This window comes from Diorhabda carinulata, chromosome 2 (assembly GCF_026250575.1).
Source record: "Diorhabda carinulata isolate Delta chromosome 2, icDioCari1.1, whole genome shotgun sequence".
Taxonomy (NCBI): Eukaryota; Metazoa; Arthropoda; class Insecta; order Coleoptera; family Chrysomelidae; genus Diorhabda; species Diorhabda carinulata.
Genome location: NC_079461.1, coordinates 14,396,462 through 14,415,096, shown reverse-complemented (window position 1 = coordinate 14,415,096; position 18,635 = coordinate 14,396,462). Strand labels below are relative to the sequence as shown.

General features: G+C 29.7%; 1 protein-coding gene across 2 annotated transcripts in view; it reads left to right on the top strand.

Annotated features, from left to right (window-relative positions):
• Window positions 1-18,635, top strand: part of LOC130890690 (Krueppel-like factor 5) — a 105,012-nt gene that overhangs the window by 42,785 nt on the left and 43,592 nt on the right. The gene's annotated exons all lie outside the window — the stretch shown is intronic.

Below are 18,635 nucleotides of genomic sequence, written 5' to 3'. Positions count from 1 at the left end.
GACATTTTTATACAACAAAGTCCGAGAAACTTGAGGAAAACTGAACGAACTTAATCGGTCATTGTACCGTCACAATACTAGGGCGTACAATCTTTTCTTTCTCGAGAATATTAGTTCCATTTTTTTCAATAGAATACACTACTTTTGAATGAAAGTTTTGTTTCAATACACAGACTTTTGGATTAATTTCCATAGGTTAGGCATAGACCTAATATTCTGAGAAGTAAAAAATTTCCGTAAATATGTAAAATTCAGTGCAAAAATCAATTGTCATTTTTCAACTAATCTATGATTGAATATAAATCGTCCCTTGTCTACCCATTATCTTGCCTTGTCTCACTTATTCTATTAAACAAAGAACATGTTGGAGCGATATTTGAAAGTCAAAAATGAGCAGGTTGCTCCAAAACCTCAAATACAAAAATACAACATATTGCAATCCAAGCCTTATTTAAAGTCTCAAATCAAATCCTATATGCATGCCATTATATTCTTTTTAAAGACGAAATATCTACTAAGAGCAGTAAAAGCCCTTGAAGCCACCTCAAAAGAAACTCTTCAGCTTATCAACTGACATTAACCATTGACAATACCTACTTAACTACAAGCCAACTGCTTGTATCATAGTTTCTTCTTACTTAACTGGAAATTTTCCAAACAGTTTAAGGTCTTTTTATCTTTGATTGTATAAAAAAACTTTCATACTCATAGCTAATGAAGACTATTTAAAGAAGCTTTCAAAACAATTCCAGATACATCGTTGTTGTATCGCTATAACATTTCACGAGCACACGATTTACAAATTAATGTGGTATTATACTGAATTAGAAAATCACATTGAGATTTAGATGTTAGTTAAAATGCACACGTGAAAACTGGTGCAAATTTCAAATGATCCATTGTCAGCCACAATAAACATACAAGATACTAAATTTACTGATGGTGAGCTATCTATTTACTAAATTTGCTGAATAGCAGTTACATATTCTTTATTTTAGTGTGGAATTTATTTTCGAATTTGAACTTAATTGATGACTATTGAAGTCTCTCGAAAATGTTCTTAGTGGACATTCCTTGAGATTAATTTATTGTTAATAGAAATAATCGTTTATTTATGGACGAAGATAAGTGGAATTTCTTAAGCAATATTTTACGCTTAACTAAAATACCATAGTAGTGTATATAAATTAATTAACATTTAATTCAATGGAAATATTTTGACATTCTTGTCAAGAATAAAATTTCTGTGAAAACCAAACAGATAAAACTGTTGTAACACTTGTTAAAGCGGCCAAAACCGACTAAAGAAACAAAATAATAGGCGATTAGGTATCCCCAGGCACGTCCGTAGTTAACAGAAGTTTGTCGGGACGTGACTGAATGTTTTTCCTACTAATGTTCTTTGTGGTTGCGTATGCGAATGTCTAATGCCATCGGTTTATTACCGGTGTACCGGCCGGTATAGATAAAATTTCTTAGGTATATTAGGCCTGTTATTATAATTTAAACCTTTGCTAAAGTAAATATTTGATTTATTTAAATACTTGAGATATTTTTTTTTCTATTCCAAATGTACTAATCATAATTATGTGAATTATAAAATAATGAACAATGGCTTATGAAAATTGGAACATAACAAATGAAATTCGGAATGTACAATATTTCTGAATTAAGGTAATTATAGGTTGTAACGACACCTCCCACCCACTCCTACTGTAAATTGCCTCTTTTCCGAGTTCTTACAAACTTTAGTTAAGCTCCAAATAATTAATTTTCGTTTCTTTTTCAAAATCAAGAGATGAGCTTAATAGCCAAAAAAGGACTCTTAAAGACAAAAACCAAGTTTTCCGAATATATTTTTTATTATGAAAGTCAATGGTAGCCGTGTTCTTCGAATTTAAATATACCTTTTTCCTCAATGTCGAAAGGTCCTAAAAATCCTTTAAAAACATAAAGCTTCTCTCTTACTCTATCATTCAAATGGGAATGACGTTATATTACAATTTCATTGTAAATTTTCAATTCGTCATATTAATTACTTGTGTAATAGTTAAGATCTTATTTCATCTGTTGACTGGCCTATAATAGATAAAACTTTGCCGTATGCATTTTTTCGCCATAATCGAAATGGCACATCGATTCAACTTTGTGCAAAACGAAATCACGTACTCCGTGAGAAACTGACGCGCAGGTCTTATCTATGGTGTTAATGACGGTTATTTTTCTTTTCTTTCGTTAATTTTCTCGCTTGGGTATTACATCTGATAAAATATTTCTCTATTATAATATATTTATTATATCTGATACTATACTTTATTAGTTCATGACTACAGCGTGATATCATAATAAATACATATGTGGTCACACGTGTATAGATTATTATTTCCAGTTTATTATGTAACCTATATTTTTACAATCGACTCTACCACTGTACCGCTGATTTCTTCAAGTAGGAAGCAGATAAATACAATAGGTACACATCGAAAACAAACAGAATAACTGAAAAAAAGCGTTTTTATAGAGAGAAAAACGAAAGTATAAGAATATGAAATATAGGAAACGTTGATAAATAAATACTATATTTTATGAGTACATTAAAAGAATTAAGAATAGTGAGAATTGTACGCAACAAATTTCCAGTAGGGCTTAAAACTCCTTTGCAAACATGGATGTGACAACTTGCGAGAAACGAAGAAAAGCAGGACTTTTTGTAAATTAATGTTAATTACAAATTGAAACTGTTACGCCTCTAATTATATAGATTAATTTCTAAAGCGTTTTTTATATTTAGATAATTTCACTAATATCGTTTAAGATTCTAATTATCACAGAATTTTTTTAACCATCAAAAAGTCATGATTTGTACCTCTGACTATTGTGGAGATTTACTATTATGGCATTATAGAAAACGAAAACCCGATTGGAGAAAGACCAAATCCTGAATCCTTCACCACGATAGAGCACCTCAACTGTGGACGCGTTCTTCGCAAAATTGGACATCTGTGTGCTAAAACATCTGCACTACTCAACTGATCTTGATTTCTGTGACCTCACAATATCATGTCAGCGCGGGAAAGAACAGTGTAAAAGCAGTTTAAACAAAATCAGTATACCTTCGTGCGGTTGTCAACAATATAATCGTGAAGGTATTAGGATCGCCAAGGGAAGTACCTAGTACATAGTAATCAAATTTCTTTCTTCTGGAATAATAAGATAACAACAATTATTTAATAGCCACACCCCGTGCATAAATATATAGTCCTTCTCTATGATGAGTATTCGAAAGCTCGGAATAAGAAGAGTGTTTCAATAGTTTCGATCCAGATATAAAATTCACTATAGAAAAGGAGAATGCTGAGAAATCATTACATTTTCTTGACATTAAATTTATCAAAAACGAATATTTTTATTTTAATTCTGGAAGTTATATCAATTATTATTGATATCACCCACGTAACACTAAGATTAATTTAATCATACAGATGAAAAATAGAGACCCTAAAAATTTCTGATCTAATATTTAATGAAAAAACCTTAAAATACTTTACAAACTTTTTTTATGAAAACTCATATCCTCCATATCTTTTGAAACGAAATCTGTATAACTCATTTGACACTGACTTTGACATTGGCCCGATTTCACCTTCAAACGTCAATTCCGTCATTTGTATCTCATCTATTTATACACCTCTACCATATATAAAATCAGTTAGTCCTAAACTTTCTGCAATCTTCAAACAACACAATATTAAGATAGCGTACAGTCAAACCCTCCATATTCAATATATTTTTACTAAAATAAAAGATGAAACTTCAACCAATAAATTGCCTAACATAGTGTATGGAATACGTTGTTTAAATTGTGATAAGAAGTTCAGTCGAAGAGGTCACTAACCAATCGGATAACTTCTCACAGAAGCGATAGCAAATTATATTCTGACAGGTATTCATTAGTGACACATGTCTACCATAAAGGGTATAATATGAATTTTGAATCTGCCTAAGCTTTGATAACTAAGAAAAACTACAAAAAACGTCTATTTTTAGAAACAACATATATTGCTTGAAATAATGAATGCATTAATAATAATCAATAACAAATAACCTCAGTGTAATCTATGCATATCTTTCAGATTTTAAAAAAACAACCTCACCTAACCTATAAACTTCACCCATAACGACCTAACCTATAAAATTTAATGTCATTCATAGTCGAACCAATAAATATCAAATATGTAATACTTCTATATGGACAGTTTCTATAAGCGGAAAGTGTTCCGACTAAGTGAAACAAATAGTGTATCGTTCTCGCTCCTCCGAGCGCGTCAGTTAGTTATTATTTTCCTACTACTGATATTTTAGAGAATTTTCAAGCATGCGCAGTATATATAAAGTATCTCGAACGAGAAAGAAAATGAATACTGTCGGCACCGTAACGAAGATACGTTTTTTCCCATAAGTACTGTCCATATAGGAGTATTACATATATGATAAATGTTCAGTTCCATTCATAACGACCTAGCCTATAAAAATTTAACGTCATTTATAAACTAACCCATCAATTTTCAATATGTGTTCTTGATTTTAGTTGAAATCACATTCATAATTCAAAAGTAATTCCGTGTCATTCATTACGGCATTAATTCTAATATGTCGATAAATTCTAAAATATAATAAACTGCTTTTGTCCCGTTAATTTTCTTCCAATTTTATTTTCCTATAGTGTATTAGCAGATCTAATAAAGTATTAAGTATTTCCAAATCAGATTATTACTGAAATTTTTACTTATCAGCTGTTCAGTGCTTGTGCAATGTCATTAATTATAGGTATTTTAATTGAGAAATAGTTAAGTATACATTTATACTTCGATTATGACTATCTACTTCATGTATAATTCAGCAAATAATTGCATTGAATTAAAATGCGGCATGAGAAGCAACACGTTTTTCGTTTTAAATGTCAGCGTTCAACGTCAATTACTAGGTTATTATTAACCAGTAATGTTTTCTCATGCATTTCTTTTGCGAACAATAGTTTTTGAAAAATTTATCATTCGTTTATTTTTCTAAATACTCTTATTTTCACCTAATGTTATATAAAAACAAATAATACTCGTAAATAAACTACTGAATTGTATGATAATGTAAAAAACAGCTTAACATATAATTGCCATTTATGATGAAAATGCTCATAATGCTCTATGTATAATATGTTCGAAACATCAAACAAATTATTGATGGATAAATAATTTGATTGGTGCAATTTCTGAGTCACATCAATTTAATAATTTATACAAACTTTCAAACCACAGAATTCTGTAATAATTAATTCCTAATTAATGCATAAGTATTCGAAAGCTCGCAATATATACTGAAAAGGGTACACTTTGGTGTTTGATTGCCACAGTCCCACAACAGTCAAGATCATAGACTAGTTGATAAAAACTTCGAATAACTTTATTATGAGGGACTAAAATTATGGTAAAAATATGAAAATCTGATCCAAAAAAAATCTTCCGAATGACAGTAGTTAAGAATATTGAGCTTGTTGTTTTCTTTAGTTTTGAAATTGAATTTGTTGTTTTGAAATCGAATCTATCCAATTAAAGATTAGGTTAGCTTAGGTCGTTACAAATGACGTCAAAGTTGGTGTTGTAAGAAATGTATTGAGAATCTTGCACATGTAAATTCTAGTCAATAATTCACCATATTTTTGCATAAACATTGTTATCAGAGACTGGCAATACGAAATATCAAAGCTAAATAACTTAAAACGCTAAAACATTTGAACATTACCAGGAAATATACTTCCTAATTCATAGCTGCTGATCTGATTGTTGATCTCACACATTTTGTTAAAAGAGTAAACAACTCTCTAGTTGTTAAAACATATTTTGCTTGCTCAATCTGCGATTGCACATCTTAGGATAAAAGGGTAACTTGTTCACAAAATTGAATTAATCAAAAAATTAGGGACTCATGACCTTGATACTGAATCTCATACAACCAGAGACACCTGCTGTTAACTGTTAATTTTTTCTGTTCTTCCCATTCATTCACTGACGGTCGATCTAGGTATTCGTCTTGCCAGGTTGGAAAAACCATGTGTGATATAGATGAAGAACAACCAACATATCCTGAAACATGTGTAGAAGTATTTTGAGCGACAAAAACTTAGCTATGGTCCTATAAAATGTAAAACATTACATCCCAAATTGTACTCAACAAGAAAAAAAACTTTCATAGAATAAATGCATATATGGATATCGATCTATGTATACTCATTAAGCTAATACTGTATTTTGATGGCAAACAATATCTATAGAAATCATATCCAAGTCGTTTGTAACAGGAATATTTCTGTGGACATTCTTGTTTATGCGACAAACACTGAATATACTTTTCATATTTCTTGTTTTTCTTCAATTTTTTGAACTAAGGTTACTCTATTTGATTTAATAATCTAGAATCAAGCAATTTTATTGTTAAATCTTAGAAAAGCACCAATATATAACAATATGAACATATATCTATTTGAATTTTTGAGACTACTGACTAAATTTTCTTTTATTTTAGGCAAGCAAGAAGGTATCTCGATTTGGTTTTTTAACTGGGCTATGAATTAAGAATCCTCTACATCTTCATAGCCAAAACTTATATTACATTGAAATATTGTGAGAATTATCTATTATTATATATAATAAAACAATCTATCGGTATCAATAGAAATTACACATATCATAGGTAAGATAACTAAGGAGATCAAATTTGTTCAAATCTGTTCAGTCGTTTCTGAAAAAATTAAATCTACTTTATTTCAATAGATACAAGCCTCCAAAAATAATGAAAAAGATTCAGTCATACCATTTTGAACATTTAAAAATATGTTCTATATTCTCTTTAATTTTCAATATAATAATGAAATTATTTACGCTAAGTCTCTATGGCAAATAGAAGAAAAACAAAATTTTGCATTCTTATTTAATCACTCGGTCCACATTAAGGTGAAACATAAAAATGATAATAATATGTCTGAAATCACAAGATGAAAAAGGGTCAGCAACTGAAATAATGTTACATAATAAAATATTAATGAAAGTAATAAATTACGGTTTTAAGTCATTCACATAATTCTAAATTTTATTTGAAAACTCTATATTGTGGAATTTCACTTTTATAAAAAAATTATTCTAAATTTAATGACCAGTATGTTATTTCAAAATTCTCAGTTTTGGAAAACAAATTAGTATGATTAGGATATTTACTTTTAAGTGATTTGTTATAGATATCTATAAAAATATTCTGGAAGTTGACTTTTGACTGTATTCTATCTTTTTATATTAACTTCACTTTATATAGTCGGCACATCGAGATGTGCCCGACTAAGTTATATTAAATAAAATTCTGATATAGAACAAACTTTTGATCAAATATTGTGGTAATAGAAATTAATTTTAGGATCACCAGCTACTCAATACACATTTGTGAATTTATTGTTTGTATTTTTTTCGACTCTTTCATCAAAATATATCTCCCCAATGCAAAGAAAATATGATAGGAAGCTAGGAACTCATACAAATATGCTACTTATATTATTCAACTTCTGACACTCATGTAATGTTTTCAAAAGTCTAATTTATATTCTTATTCTTTATTCGAACCTGTAGGATGAATTTATACAGTATATTTTTTTATAACTAGCTTATTTATACTCTTCACTGCGTAACACACATTACTAGTTTTTATCTATCTCTCCGATTTAATTATTTTCCATGCCATGTTGATTTTGACTCTAAAAGTGTTCAAAATGTCACCATTAGATTATTAGACTTCTTCAACTACGAAGTTCAAACATAAAATTCATTCTAACATATGCAAAAGCAACTTTCTATTTTACAATAAATATTCTGGACATACATTGGGACGTATGAATGGGGTCACAAAGGTTTTTAATAATTGGAAGAGAATAAGGATCATAAAAATCAATTTTTCATTAATGTGGAACTTGTCTTGCGATAAGATGCATTATTTTTTTAATTTGAAACGACTCTCTAATAAATCTCTTATCATTCGAAGCAAAATAGAAACATTTTACTGCCATTTTAAAGACGTACAACAAAAAATATAATAAATCGTTATAAACAAACAAAAACCAAGATGGTGTGAATGCCAAGAAACTATAAAGAATGAGTTATCTGCCGAGAAAAAATACATTATTTTATCAACCAACTATCGAATACCCATTATTCGCTAGTAGAATACTATACTTTTTTATGAATGTTGAGTTTGCACTTTTTACAGACTTAACGATTATTACGAATTAATCTGATGTTACAATAAAATATACATGGTGTCTTATTGAACCCCTTATGATTCATGAACGATACAATATCTTTTTAAACCTCTGGGATATCACTCTCAAAGTAAACTTCCCGAAAGCTTAAAATATTAGTTTAAGAAAGATAGCTTTTCTATAACACCTCTTGTTCTGCTGCATTGCCAGTTCGCTATCCCTGACTTCTGTAAGTCTTACATACATCTATCCATCTTCTACGTGGACGCCCTCTTTTTCTTTTTGAAGAAAATGTGGAGATGTTTCGTTCAGTACTCTTGTCGGTGTTAGTTAGTCCACCGTCTGAATCGATATACTTGGGCTTGAATCTGAAACTGATTCCGTCTGCACTGCATGTCCTATGTTTCTTTCAATAGGTTGCTCAATGTTTTCACTAAAATCGTACTCCGGAATGGCTGCTGGATTTAGCGGGAAAAATTGTGTTGCCCCGAATTCTGATATTTCATGTCTAATAAGCCAAATTGTGGTCTTGTTAGACGGCGTCCTGGTGCTGTTTCATCCATAGCCTTCAGGATTTGTAGAAGTAAGTTTTTAGAGATCTGGAAACACCAACATCCAGTTTTTATTCCTTACACTTATTTCACTGACAATTTGTATATTCATTTTAATCAATAGATCACCTACATTATGACTATCAAATATTATTTGTAGTTTTAATAGAATTTACAAAGTAGAGCTATAAATTTTACTTAAATTATTCAGGTCATTTTTATCATTTATAAGTTTTAAGTTCTTATGAAAGTTAATCATATCTAAAAATTCTCTTTTTCGGTTATTAGATTCCGTTCCAAGAATTTTTGAAGCTTTATATTTGAATCTATTTTTTTTTTTTTTGAAATTTGATGGTTCGTTCATGCAGTTCTATTTTTTGTCGTATTGATGACCTTTTAGACTATTTTCTAAATACTGAGATGTCTGCCCTATGTAGACAGCGTACAAGGCGCTTGATATATAATATTACATCTTTTGTATTTTGGTCCTCTATTACTCTATACTAATATCATATTTATTAAAATAATTCGATAGTTGTTGGAAAAGACCTACATATGGTAAAGAAAAATGTTTTATGTTTTGATGTTTCGTTTCTGTTTTACTTTTTATTGATTGTAGTAACTTTTTATCCTTTTCTTGGATATGTTGTTTATCATATTTTCCGGATAATTATTATCTTTCAATGCAGTTTTTGCTTTTTGAATAGCTAAGAATCTAAATTCTATAGCTTTAATAAATTCGTTTTTCACAATGGAAATAGGAATATTTGTATATATAGAAACTACATCTAACGAAATAAATACATATTCGTTAGGAATTTTTATACTTTTAATTTTTTCTTCGATGTGTTTTTGATATTTTTGAAATAATTATATAATGGGGTAAGAAGAGTTTGAATATTTCAAACAATCGATCGAAGGGGAATGTCAGACTTGTGCAGCTTTATTAAACCATATATTTTAGGGGGCAAGGCATTGTGAATTTTCAATTTTTTTGCATCTCATGGCGAAATAAAAAGTTGTTCTTCCCAAGATCGAATTAGATCATTATTTTGTTTCTAATAAGAATTCGTAGGGTCTTGCTTAGTTTTTTGGTAAGTTGTCTTATCGTTTAATACATATTTGAGATGTAAGAACTAAGGAAAAATTCATTTTTCTTATTAAAACAATTTTTTTATTTTGATTTTATTCTTATTTTGATAATCATGATTGTCCATGTCAAATCATATTCTAAAATAGGCTGAAATAAGTCAAAACGTCAATTTTTATCTTTTATCTTTCTTTTAAATTATTAAAAAAATCTAATTTTAAACAGAAAAGAGCTAAAATCAAGAACATTTAGTACAATAAACATATATAAACGGTCTAAGAAATTACATATATATATATATATATATATATATATATATATATATATATATATATATATATATATATATATATATATAATAAATTTTTAAAATTTTGTCAGGTACCTTGTGCTTACCTAGACGTTTTATTTTCATTTATTAATTTTGTTATATATACTTTTTAAGTTTTGACCTAAGTAGAGTGATAAATTATCAAGATTTCTTGTCTGTTTGGAACACTAGCTATGCAGTTAATTACCTACGATGCAACATATGAAGTAGAATAAATTATATTATTCGATCAACGGAAAAAATATTATGGCCTTGCTGTTATTATTTCCATCTAGGTTCTGATAGTTCTTACTGCATTTGATAAATGATAAATAACTAAATAAAGAAATATTGATCATAATTTTCTGTAAAATCTATATTTTTTCTGTTACTGCACTGTTATATATTCACGTTCTATTCCAGAGAGAACTTGCTAATTTACTCGGTATACCGAATTTCGTCAAACATTTGTGTTATGTGTTGAACCTGTTACATAACTGAGGGACACGCCCTGAAGTTAAACAAAAATTGTCCTATATAAATAGGGGTGTGTTTTCACGTTACTAACCCACAGTGGGATTTCCATGACATATTGCATCACAGAAATTTTAAATTAAAAAGGTTTACATTTTATATTAAGTTAAAAGGCTTTATTTTTAGTTTGATGGAAAAGTTTTTAATTGGTAAATAGGGTGATAGTGTATATAAAATTTACTATACAAAATTTACTCCCTGTATATCAATATTTGTGTTACCTAATTATATATATATATATATATATATATATATATATATATATATATATATATATATATATATATATATATATATCATCACATCGGGGAATCAAAAAGTTACTCTATTTCTGCTTTATAAAATTGTCAATTGTTATATTTAATTAAAAAATATGATTGATTGATTGATAAGGGAAGGCGAAAGTTTATGCATCTGTATTTGAGATTTTACTATTTTACACTTGAAAAGGTGCATTTTTTTAATGAAATGACTCTCAAATACTTATCATTAGAGGCCTAAATTGAGTAAATGATTTTTAGTCGTCAAAAATTTGAGCATTGATGTAAATACAGAAGAATTAGTTTGGTATGACAAGAGAGAAATTAATAACTAGTTTATAATTAAAATGTTAAATATATTACTATTCACTATAATATTTTTGAAGACTTTGCAGCAACATTTCTGTGAAAATTTTGCAATCTTCTACTTAAATAGTCAGATTTGAAGCGAATTTTCTTACAGACCTCCGAAAACTCCTCCCTCTCTTCAAGAAGTGTCAAAACACTGTAGAATCAAAACTTGCAATCATTTATATCGTATTACTTGTGGTTAATTGCAAATACTATTTCTAAAAGAAATATGCAAATTAATATCTAAGTACATATTTCTAATATAACTCGTATAAAAGATATTAACACTCAACTCTGGTTGATAATAATCTGAAATTTGTTATAGGAGCCAATTTGAAATTAGACTTTACAATGACTTCATAAAGAACAAACGCATGAAAACGTTGGGACCTCGAAAGTAAGAGGCTGCTGTTAATTTCTCGTAAGGGTTTATATTTGCATTATTCGAATATCTTACAGTACGAGTATATTTCTTATGCAACATATGCTGCTAGTATCATTTGATTAAAATAGTTTCTAATTATTTATTGAAGTACAAAATTCAAATAGTATACTGAGGGCTCGCATTTAAAATACATATTTCCCCGAACAACTTCCTCGATAAAACAATAATCCTTAGATCCAAGTTACCTTCTTTTGGAAATTCCAAGTAATATTTCTTTTATAACCTTCTTAATGTCCTAATAGCATGCAATTAACTAAGTCATATCCGATATACTTGGTAGAATTTTTGGGTACAACGAAGCGAACAGATCCCGATTGCCTACATCTCAGTGGAGCTATGCTACTCGTAGAAATTCGGCACGCGCGACTTGGTTAATTTTACGATTTCTAAATATTTTTGTGAACATTGTTTTGTTGATGTATATATATCAAGCTTAAACAGTTATAGAACTTTATTATGCTACCTTTTCACGATTTCAAGATCCTTGACCCTAAGACTAGTGCCAATAATACTTAATATTCCTTCATACCTGCAGGTTATTTATTAAAAAAAAACGCTAGTGTACAATAATTGTTTTTACGAATCTGCACATTTTTCCTGCCAAAATCTAAACCGAAATGTAATATAATTAGGTCTTCCGACAATATTCCCATTATGATGTCTGCATTATTAAAATGAATTTCAGTAATTTCAATATTTTTAAAGACAAACCATCCCAAAACTGTTGTTAATATCTGATTGCATAAATCAGCAACGCTATTTAAAATCTTGCAAGTTGGATGTATCTGTTTTAAATATAAATCCCACTTGTTACATTTATTTACCCAAAAAATACAATCACATAATTTCATCTGTGTTAGCACCATTTATAGGTGACTGGTTGCCTGTGGACAACAGTAAGGTAAGGTTGCAACTATTGTGGGTGAACAGTAATTGAAACTAAAATTTTTAATTGTCGTGGTTGTTGTGATGGTGGTAGTGTTGGTTGTAGAATAAGTAGTCAGTAGCAAAGTATTAATCGTATTTGGATGTCATTGTGCCACCAAAACGGAGATATGAATATACAGAAGACCTAATTTAACAGGGAAACATTGAAAAACGTCGAATTCTGCAATGTCCTAGTAATCAACTTAATGATTATCCCATAAAAAATGGATTTGGAACGAATGAAATGAATTTAGCGGTAACTGAGGATGTCTTTTGTTATCACACTGTCATGCACAATCACAGTTTCAGATCTATAGATTGTAAGTCTCGAGTGAAACAAACTCTCTTTGAGAAAAAAATTTCCTACAAACGGACGAATACTGAGGTAGTTATAAAAAAATATTCCGGTCTCAACCTTTTTTTTTTTTTAATTTTTCGACAATGCGTCTCGGATTTAATATATCCAATATGGTCACTTCACATATGAGGTTACTTACAGAATAGAAGTAACAGATGACAGGCTTTGAAAAAAAAACGATTTCATAGAATATATCGGAATTTAGATGAAATATTGCTTTTAAAACTCTCAATAACTGAACATGACAACTACCACATTTCTCAAAATGACAGTTGTCTAAGTGATTTTTCACGAATTCTATTTAATAGAACATTGAAGTTGAAAAAGATGAGTGTACTTATTGTAGGTTTGCGAATTACTTAGGTTTATTGTTATTAATTTATTTTGAACTCAATTCAATATAAAACATATGCAGAAAAAGTTTTGCCAAATAAAACTGGGTTCTCGAAGAAAAGTAGAACATTAATAAATTCTTAAGTCATGTTTAATTGAATCGCTAAAATTCAATTTCCTGTTTTGACTATTAAAGAACGCCGCTGATTCATTAAACTGTTAGAGTAACTGTGCAATCATCAATTTTTTATCATGATTTCGATATCCAATTAACTCTTCATTATATTTTAATAAATTTAATAAACAAACAAACGTGTTTTGCCAACCAGCTCTAGCAATCCAATTTCAAAAATATCGCCAGCTTTTGCACTATATTCAAAAACCCGGAAGATATTCTCAAGTGAATATCTTTGATTGACAAATACGATTTTCATCTAGTTTTTTTACGATGTTTCTCGATTTCTTTTAGTTTAATTTTTAACATGTTTTGTTGTATTGATCACCATCAAACACGCAACTTGGTCAAGTTCTCATATTAAATCAAAATTTTACTGTGTAGTTTTTTTTTTAAATGATGAAATAAACGTATCAAAATGAAATATAAATTTAAATTTAGACAGAAACTGCTGATAAATTATGAATTTTTGTTCTATTTTCATAGTCGAACACTGGGGAACAAGCATTTGACACGACCATTGGACGTAAATCATAGACGTTACAACATATTGGTGAAGGAAAATAAATTTTGTTCTATGTTCCCCTTCGGTCTCTGAAGACCATATCTTGATTACCGAAACATGCGTAAAACATTGTAATTAATAATTTCTGTGTAGTGGTAGTAAACCATATGCTAATGGAATTGACAGATTACTGCAAAAAAGAATAAACGTTTCAATAGTTATTATGGAGAATGCTACTGTTCCGAGTTTTAAGCATTTATTTGTGGCTGTTCATGCAACAGTACATGTTTGATAGTCTTCTACAAACGTTCAAACAATTCAATGCTAAAACTGAGAAATTACGCAATTGATTCTTAAGTTCAAACTTAATAAATATATTACGACTATCTTGAAAGCTAAATTAAGAAAATCAGCTGATGTTCTATCACTGAACATATGACAGTAGGACAGTAGAACTATCACAGTAGGTTTTTAAAATATTAATTGAAAATTATCCTGACTTGAAAGTGCTTCAGCTAGAACGATATAAGGGACAACCTCGTATCAAATTCAAGATTAACTCAAAGTATTTATCTGGGCTGCTCTTTGAGTATCGTACTTTTAAATATTTTTATTAGCATTGAAATGTATCAGTAAAAAATAAGGAGAGTTTGAATTTTTTTCAATCAGTTTCATAAGTTATTACAAATAATATGATAGAAAAATGTTAAGTCTCTATGTAATAATGACTTTGAAATAAAAAAAATAAACAAAAATATTTCCCTAAATTCGTTAAGATTTTTAGCTGTTTGAAATCTTCCAAGATGATTATTTTGTTTCAAATAATAATCATTTTTTATTAAAAGTATCTTCCTATAATTTTAAACTTCACGTTAATTGTAAGCTGGGCAGCCGTCTTACTAAAATAGTAATTTTTACAGTAGCGTTTTAGAAATACTCATTTCCATCATCATATTGAATCATAATTCCACAAAAATCCATACGTTTGGTATTGTCATAGGAAAAAATTCTATTGATAGTCTGTACCTTAAGCCAACGATAACAGTTTTTCATTTGGCTTCAAGAATGACGATTTATCAGCTTACATTTCTTCAACTTCAAAATAAGTCAAACTGTACACGCGAGCAAAAACCAGATTCTCATTCACACATCCAGATCACTTTCAAGGTGGAGTGAGAATCCAGTGAAATAAGTCTCTTCTACCTACTTAATACACTGTTTACACTATCACTACACCAACACTCACAACTACACTCTCTGACACGATAACCAAGTTATCATCCTCAGAGACTGAAGCTAAACGAAAATCTTTTAGCCTGACCTACTTATTGTATATTAAATTTTACCACAAATGAGTTTTCTCCCACGAAAAATGATTCCACCGTGAAAACACACACACATTACTTCCTTAACTACATGAGTGGGCTGTAAGGAATAGGCCCCTTGTTCCTGTTTAAACTGCTCTTACATGTAACAATCTTGATGCTCTCAAATGCATCCAACAATTTATTATTGGATATACTTTTAAACAATTTCACATTATTTATATTTTTTGCTCTATCCATATTTTAAATGAACTATGTCCTCTTTAAACCGGATCTTTTAGTCTATCCAACATACTTACCGTCACAATCATTACTTGGATATCGAAACACGCGTCGGGCAGTGTAACTGTTGTGTTGGTGTAGTGGTAGTGTAAATATGAATATCACCAACGGAGTATCATTTTTCGTGCGCGAACAACTTTTGTTGGATTTGGCTCGACTTGAAAGACCTCTACATTCGATTGTTGTTTAGTTTAGGGTTCACATGCATAGATTCATGAATTATCACCTGTCAGGGTCTTATAGACGTCTTTTGAAGCACCGTAATTGAATTTTTTACAGTATTTCTTTGCACCAAACAACACGAACTTTTTTTTGAGCAATTGTGCAATTATATGGTATCCAACGCGAACAACTAACTATTTTTGCCATTCAAATTTTCATGCAATATTCAATGTAGGCGAATGGGACTAATGCCCAAGATGTCTCAAGCTCACGGTATGTCACATGGCGATCTTACGATATGAGTTGACACACAGCATCGATGTTTTCTGGCACAACACCCAATTTTGTACCACCTTCATGAAGTTAATCCCTTAGCAAAGTGCAATCACGATTGAATTCGAAAAACCAGCGAAATCCGGTAGCTTGATATGGTGCTTCATCACCAAAAGTCAAAGTGAGTTGATCGGCACACCGCTGTTGGTTTAATGTACGTCGAAAGTCATAGGAAATCATCGCATCGTTATTAATTAGGATTTTTTCTATCGTTGGTATTATATTCTCGATTAAAAACTGCAAGATCATTCTTTCAAAAGTTTTCACTTTTTCAGAAAAATATAACGCTTTACGACCAGCAATCTATATTAAAAAAAGTGATATATTGATTTTCATTTTATTATTCTATACACCTCACTAACTGGTGCTCCTATAAAGGAAAAGTTATGATGTATTAAATAAATAAATGTCTTAATAAAACCTTACCAGAGCTTTCGCTGCAAATGTCAGATGTACAGTTTCATTTTCTCTTGGATTATTGTCTTTATTAGTATTGAAAATATTAAAAACTGCCTGTTAACTTATTTCCAAAACTTTTAATACTTTACTGGACGGAACTTCAAAAACCAATAGGTACGCGCCAATGAATGAAATATACTAAGTAATTTAATATTACTTAAGTGATCAGAATCCTCACCCTTAATTTGTCAATATAACAGTAAACTAATGCAAATTCTACATTTATTATCAAAAGTTGATTAAAAATACGTGTAAAAAGCAGCTTCCCTGAAATGTGATTGTTATTTGATGATACGACACGGATTACTTTGTATCATTTAAAATTTATATACCTATCATAGTTATTAAAATATAAACGGAAAGTAGAAGGACCACCTACAATATTATTGCACAATTTTTAGAAATACATATATACGTTACTTTATTTTGAAACAGACCGAAACAATTTTTCATTCTTACATAATTCTTAGCGAGACAACAAATCTTGGCCATCTATTATTAAAAGAATTATATGCAAGCATTAACTTTAACGATCCCGGCACCGTGATTCTTGTCAAGAATCTTGACCCAATTGTACAGAGTGCAATTGTAACGATCAATGAACACCGCTCAAGTATTTACTATTATAGTCTGATATCGACATATAGGTAAGAGAAATCGTTACAGATGAGGTCTTGTCGCTATCATTATGGATCGTATACTTTTTTCTTTTCTCTAGACGAGATTCTTTTATTATTCCATGTGATATCTTTGCCTATTTTGTTGCGTTATTGGTTTTTTAAGATTGTATCTTTTAAATTATTATTTCGTATTGAATGTTGCGTGGTTTATTGTCTTTATCTTTGGTCTTTGTCCATGATCCTATTGTTAAATCATTAGTAAAGACTATAAAACGGTCCACACTTGACAAGTAAGTGAGAGGTACATGTCCAATGCATATTCTATTATTATATTTTGGTTTTGAGAAATGACTTATATCCAATGCTAAAATAGAAACATGATGCGTTTACATAAAAAAAACTTATCTTAACTATTTTGAATTTATATTAAATTGTTCAGTTAATCACGTTATGAGTAAAAATTACTTTTAAACAAGCTTATTTCAGACATCGAATATCTTTCTGTCCTCCATTCTACTGATAGGTTTTCTTAAAACCTCTTTGCACCTATTTTTTCAACGTGTTTTTCCTTGCTTGTTCTCTTCTGTTCAAGAAAGTTTTTCCACTTATCCTGCCTGCCCTTATTCAGCTGAAAACATTCTGCCTTTATAGACCATCCGGTTTTTTTATATTTTATTCAAATCTGATTTCTCTCTTTTTGCATCTTGATGACTTATTTAATGTTTTCATTCATTTAATAAAGTCGATTTTTTTACCTTAACTCATTCAACAAAGTAATTTAATCTATAAAATAGCCATTGCCGTTCATCTTCATTCTTAGCCACAAGTTTAGTCGCCCATTCTGTATCTTTTCTAATCAATTCATCAATAATCATGTTCAAAGTTTAGAAAATTCTCCTGCTTAATACCACGCTCAGAGGTTATCGGTTCAGTTAGGTCCTTAACTATGCTCAAATCCAATTTACTTTATAGATATTTGTTATGGTCTTGCTTGCTTGTTTGTATTCTTTGCTCTTGTATGAGGGCCTCTGTGTGCCTGTTAAGTGAGATTGACCTCAAAATTTGGTACTCAAAAGTACTTCTGATATTTACTGTCTTGTCCTTACTTTACTTATCTTCCATTAGAATTCTCTACTACTTTAGTATCAAGGTCATCTGTTTGCAGGTTTTTTTAATAATCTTCATGAAGTTTGATCAAATTTTGAATTTGGTGTCTACGTAATTTGAGATAATTATGGTCTAAGATATTTTCAGTGCTATATCCTGGAAAGGACGAAAAAAAAATAATTTATGTTTTTCAGTTTTTATTTAGTAAAAAATAC